General features: G+C 39.7%; 1 pseudogene; it reads left to right on the top strand.

Moving 5' to 3' along the window:
• Positions 1-462: 462 nt before the first annotated feature.
• LOC105887018 overlaps positions 463-6811 on the top strand; it is a 76687-nt pseudogene continuing 70338 nt past the window's right edge.

Below are 6811 nucleotides of genomic sequence, written 5' to 3'. Positions count from 1 at the left end.
GACTGACCCCCAGTTCTCATGGCAGGTTGCGAGAGGAAGTTTCAGAGACTGTATCACTTATCACATCAAAAGGAAATTGCACTTTCGGTCCTCTGCTCCCTCCTTCAAGGCTGAAGTAACTGTAAGCGTCCCTTCTGGGAGGGCAGTCAAACAGGGAAATGGAAAGAACAGACTGCATTTGTCCAAGGCTTATACCCCTTTCTGCCATTACTGGTCTCTAGGCCACTGGTCAAGACTCTGCTGAGAAAATATGAGGAGATTGAAAGTGCACGTGGGTTCAATGTTTTGATTTAATGTGTCCTTGACATTATTGAATAAGTCTATTCTTATAATTGCAAGTTATTAAGAAGCTTGTGAGTTTTTCTTGAAATGTCATTAAGAGTCAAAGATTAGAGACAGCACCAGGGCAAGTGAGAGCCAGATGGGCATTGGGCGACTCTGTGCCTTGCTGAGGAAAAATAACTCAACATCAGCAAAGGAAATCCTAAGAAGCCGAGCTGCAAAATGTCATCATACGCATTCTTTGTGCAAACTTGTCAGGAGGAGCACAAGAAGAAGCACCCAGATGCTTCAGTCAACTTCTCAGAGTTTTCTAAGAAGTGCTCAGAGAAGGGGAAGACCATGTCTGCTAAAGAGAAAGGAAAATTTGAAGATATGGCAAAGGCGGACAAGGCCCATTATGAAAGAGAAATGAAAACCTATATCCCTCCTAAAGGGGGAAACCAAAAAGATGTTCAAGGATCCCAATGCACCCAAGAGCCTCCTTTGGCCTTTCTCTTGTTCTGTTCTGAGTATCGCGAAAAAAATCAGAGGAGAACATCCCGGCCTAACCATTGGTGATGCTGCAAAGAAGCTGGGAACGATGTGGAATAACACTGCTGGGGTGACAAGCAGCCTGATGAAAAGAAGGCTGCAAAGCTGAAGGAAAAATACAAAAAGGATATTGCTGCAGACCGAGCTGAAGGGAAGCCTGATGCCGTGAAAAAGGAAGTGGTCAAGTCTGAAAAAGAAGGAAGAGGAGGAAGAGGAAGAGGATGAAGAGGAGGGGGAGGTGAAGAAGATGAAGATGAAGATGATGATGAGTAAGTTGGTTCTAGCACAGGTTTTTTTTTTTTCTTGTTTATAAAGCATTTAACCCCCCTATACACAACTCACTCCTTTTAAAGAAAAAAAAATGAAATGTAAGGCTGTGTAAGATTTGTGTTTAAACTGTACAGTGTCTTTTTTTGTATAGTTAACACACTACCGAATGTGTCTTTAGATAGCCCTGTCCTGGTGGTATTTTCAATAGCCACTAACCTTGCCTGGTACAGTATGGGGGTTGTAAATTGGCATGGAAATTTAAAGCAGGTTCTTGTTGGTTCACAGCACAAATGAGTTATATATGGGGATGGTAGTTTTTTCATTTTCACTTGGCTCTGATGCAGCTTATACAAAATAATTGTTGTTCTGTTAACTGAATACCACTCTGTAATTGCCAAAAATAAGTTGCAGCTGTTTTGTTGACATTCTGAATGCTTCTAAGTAAATATAATTTTTTTTTTTATTTAAAAAAAAGAGTCAAAGGTTATTGATATAACACTGTGTTTAAATTTAGTGGTAGGAAAAAATAGCGTCCTGATTAGAGTTTACCAAATATAGCTCATTAAACATACAGTAGAGGTATTGCTCTCATTTTCAAATAATGAAACTCACTGCTACTAACTCTTGGCATTTGACCAAGACTTAAAGCCCAAGTTTGTTGATGGCTGAAGCCCACGCCATATTCTACCACTGATTCAATGGTTCCTATCAGATTTTATAACTCATAGTTGTAATTTTATTTATTTTCCATTGCATTAAGTGCAAGCTCAAAGAATTAATTCCCTAGATCCTCTTTAGTTTTAATTTGTTAATCAAAGTGCACTTTAAAGAAATTTCAAATATTCATTCTTATTTTCCAGCAGGTCCAGACTTCTGACTCTTCCAGGCATATTCCTTTCTGATTCCTGCTTCTGACTTTGCTTGGACTGGTTTCTTTCTTCTCTGATACCACAGTAGTAATCCGCCCTTCTTTCCTACCTATTCAAGTCAAGTCTCTTAACCCCATGTGGCTTAATATGACTTGTTATTGCTCATGCTGTAGTTAGGATACTAAGAAGCTAGCCTTTGAAATAAAGGTAAAAGGAAAATTTAACCATTACTAAAACACCACCATCAGTACAAACACCTCGTATATGTATATTTACTAGTCAAACATGGTCTTTTGTTATTGATGTTGTTCTGTAATGCTACTTTAGGGTGTGTAAACACTTCAAGAGAGAAATAAAGCTGATCTGGGAGAGGCATCTAAATGAAGATAAATTTTATGCTTTTAAAATACAATATACTATAAAGCATGAATAATACTAAAAAGCATATGAAAAATTCTTTATAATCCTAAAATTCTAGAAATAGAAGTAGGCAATAGAAATATACCATATTTGTAGTTTAAAGGAAAATGAAAATCTCTGCCTAAATTTTCAGAAGGTAGGAATCAATTTTATAATACTTTTTACGTAAATTTTCTTGCTCCAGATTTATAAAGTCATGATTTTTTTTTAGTTTACATACATATTAGTATAGAGTAGAACTTCCGTAGTTAACCACCTCCCTACAGTGACCACCTCCTTATGTTGACCTATTTTTCATAAACCAGATATGTATCACATGTACTCTGTGGAAGTTCTGTATGTTGACCACCTCTGCATATTGACAGTTAGTTATAGTCTCTTGAGTGGTTAACTGTTGTGACTCGCCGGGCTCCTATGGCCCTGGTCTCAGCGCAGGAAGGAACCAGGCAAGAGACAGATTAGAAGTACAAGCTTGTGGAAGGCGGGCTAGCCCTTACTTTCCGGGTGGCTCCGAGCAACCTCCCCACCAGCCTTTTATGGAAACAGAATGACACAGGTGAGGGGAGTAATTAGCAATGACTACATGCTGAGGGCACGGACTCCTTCTCCATAAGGAGCACCTGTGGACAAGTCGCCCGAGAGTCCACCCCTCAGCTGTAAATCATCTTGCTTAGAGGTCGTCTGTCTCTTGGCATCCTCTACAGTTAACTTACAGAGGTTCTACTGTACATAGTTAGATTAGTATATATAATGATGTAAATATAGTTATGTACAGGTTTATGTATGTCTACTATCATTCATGTATAATGATTAATGATTAATACTTGATGATTAATAACAAATGTATACACCATTTACATGAAAACATAAAGAAATATTTGCTAAAATATATCATGAGAAAAATCCAAGTGTCAGTGGCTACATTTTATTTTTTAATTTAAGAACACAATCCTTTCAGTAACAGAACGTTCAAGGTAGTAATTATCCTGTTTATAGATTTAATTTCCATTGAAAAAAGCATTATCTAGGGTTCTAAATATTTTCATCAACAGTACAGAACCCACATCCTTAACCTACAAAAGTTGCTCCCTTGATTTTCTTTGTGCTATTTGGGACATGCAGAAACTCCTGAAAAGATTCTACTAAAAGTATAAAGAAGAAAGAGAGAGAGAGAAAGAGAGAGGGGTCCCAAAAGAAACGAACAGCACACTAATTGCTAATTAAAAGCTCTTTGCTTTCTTTCCACATGCCCAGTGCAGCTGCTTCCCATTCTATCACTGAAAAGGAAACATAAATTCAAAGACAATATTGAGAGCAGCACCTGGCTCTGAGTGCACATGCTGTGATGAGAGTATATTTCATATTGTCAGTAAATTAACATTCTCTGGATCCCCCAAAGATGATATTTTTCCTCATTCAAGTTCTTCCATTGTCCCCAGTGGTAAAGAATCAGTAATTTTTGCTTCCATTTTTGATACTAAATATATCATATTGTTGTTTGCTTCACTGGTGCAGACACCTGCCTCCTGCTGTAAATGCTGTGTTCCAGCTCTGAAAGATTTCCCCAGGGCTTCCCATTCAAGTATTGGCTTGTAACTATGGCTTAATATCATGTCAAAGTCTCTTAAAGAAGATACAGCCTGTCACGTCATTTCAGGATTGAACCTTCATCTCCTGAGATTCTGAAAATGTCCTTTGAGTGTTTGAAGCATGAGCAGGCAAATAAAAGGCTAACAAGTCATTTGTAAAGATAATAGCTAACAGCATGCATTCCCCTTTCCCTCCCCCCTTTCCATTAAACGATGATAAAGAAAAAAGAGAGCAGACTGCAGGGCCCCAGTTTTCATCATTTACAAACAGGCCAGAGGAAGCTCAAAACTCAACTCTTTTAGACACAAAAGAAACAAAATTTCTCCCCCACCCTGCAAGAGTTCAAACACCACTGAAACGGATGAAATTGTCATTTTTTCCGAAGGAAATAATTTTACAGGTTCAAGATAGAGATGCTGTTGCTAAAACGTATTTATGAAAAAAAAAATCCACTGCATTTTAGAAAATAAACTAGTTCCATTTTAATTCACGGTAGCTTTAGGGCTTAGCTTGAAGAATGGTAGGAAATGTTTTAGGAGTTGGGAGGAAGATCAGGAAACCCTATGAACTCTGGCAAGCAGAACAATTCTGCATTTTTGAATTGATAAAATTTATACAAATCATGTGTCAGCCAAATAACTTTAATATTTATCCTTTTGGATAACCAAACTTTTCTCTATGCAGATCCTTCTTCACTTACATGGAGTTACATCCTGATACAGCCATCCTGAATCAAAAATACTGTAAATCAAAAATGTATTTAATACTCCCATAAAAGGAATGATAAAAGGGGGGGTTGAAGGGAAAGCGATATATCAGTTATCAGGCCAGGTTTATGTTTCTCAAATTTACAATCATTGCCAGCTTTGTGCAGAAGCAGCCCTTCTGAAAATCAAAATGTGTCGTACCCACAGACCATTAACTGTGTTTTCGAAAGGATATGGACAAGGCAATAGAAAACAGTATATTTAGTAAAATATACCAAAAAGCACTTCAAATATGCAAAATGACCAAGGAACCATTTATTTTTATTTTGTATTTTTTGAGACAGTCTCACTATGTCGCCATTGGTCGAGTGATGTGGCGTCTCAGCTCACAGGAACATCCCACTGTTGGCGTTAAGCAATTCTCTTGCCTCAGCCTCCCAAGTAGCTGGGACCACAGTCACCCACCACAACGCCAGGCCGTTTTTTGGTTGCAATGTTATTGTTGTTTGGAAGGCCCGGGTTGGGTTGGAACCCACCAGTTCCAGTGTATGTGACTGGCCCCCTAGCCGCTGAGCTACAGGCCCCCAGCCAAGGGACCATGCTTGTTGATGTCTTCTTGATGATATTCCCTGCCACATCTTGAACAGAGATCCCCAAGAGACCCACTTCCTGAACAGTCCTCTTTTAGGACTTTGGTTTAAAAGGGATCCTGCTTCCCTGATCCTGGATTGGAATCATTTACCACAAGCCGCAGCCCTGTGAGAACACCCACCCTCCTCATCCTGTCCGAAATGCACCATGGTTTCTCCAGCGGGCTGCCACCTTTGCTGCATCGAGCTAGTAAACAATTCTCTTTGAATACAAGTATGTATTTGGCCATTTGTTTATCAGTTGGTGTTTCGCTATGATTTCGCAGAGATCCTTGCTAATCCTGACACAGACTAGAATTCTGAATCGCATAGTGAGATCCTTTGAGTCTCTACCTGCTCAAGAACGCCTTTTTGGGAATAGTGAGATAACGCTTGCACTGAATGTGAACTTTGAATATTTTGTTGAGCCCTTTTGTATTAAGCCTATTTTATTTGTGATAGAAAAAGTTTTGAAGAAATTTTTAATTATCTGATCAGATTTGTGCAAATTATTATTTTTTGTGATAGCTTGACAAAGCATTGATTTGCCCCCAAGATTCTATCTGCCTACCTATTATCTGATGCAGGGGTCCTCAAACTTTTTAAACAGGGGGCCAGTTCACTGTCTCTCAGACCCCTGGAGGGCTGGTCTGCGGGCCTCGGGACTAGTCGGCTGCTAAGCAGGACAGGCAGCTGCGGCAAAAACACCCGGCAGGCCGTCTAAATGCCTTAGGCGGGCCACATTGTGGCCCGTGGGCCGTAGTTTGAGGACGCCTGAAATTTATTGTTACTATGTAAGAATAGGTTCCTGGGGGGGCGTCCATAGCCCACATACCCCGAAGGGTGCTGGTCACATACCCGGAAGCTGGAGGGTTCAAGCAGGCCTGGGACTGCTAAACAATGACAAGTGCAACCAAAAAATGGCGGGGCGTAGTGGTGGGCGCCTGTAGTCCCAGGTACTGGGGAGGCAAGAGAATCACTTAAGCCCAAGAGTTTGAGGTTGCTGTGACATCATGGCACTCTACTGAGGGCCACAAAGTGAGACTCTGTCTCAAAAACAAAACAAACAAACAAAAAAAAAACCAAGAAACAAAAAACGGGTTCCTGTAGAGTGGGACATAGATTGACATGGCTTATATGAATCTGTTTTCTAAGGCCACACTAAACACTAATGAATTCAGAAGTTCTTATCAAACTTTCATCCTTGGCTTTTTCTATCAAAATGTTAACAGGAATTTTATCATTCTTAGATGTGACCTATGAAATTTGCTTGGCGATTAATCTCTTCACCATACTTTTGCTTCTTAGGGGCCTGTTGTCTGACCCCCACATTGCTAATGTTGCTAATGACTGACTGTCACCAATTTACCCACTAATAAACTTGTGTTTTCTCTGGAAAAACTCTAGATTTTTATATTTTTTGTATGTGTATGTATCCTGTAAAATAGCCTATTTCAGGCTCGGTGCCTGTGGCTCAAGCGGCTAAGGTGCCAGCCACATACACCTAAGGTGG

This window comes from Otolemur garnettii, unplaced genomic scaffold (assembly GCF_000181295.1).
Source record: "Otolemur garnettii isolate 467f Iridium unplaced genomic scaffold, OtoGar3 scaffold00040, whole genome shotgun sequence".
In the NCBI taxonomy this organism is placed as follows: domain Eukaryota; kingdom Metazoa; phylum Chordata; class Mammalia; order Primates; family Galagidae; genus Otolemur; species Otolemur garnettii.
The sequence above is the reverse complement of the archived record's forward strand: the minus strand, read 5'-3'. Positions and strand labels throughout refer to the sequence as shown.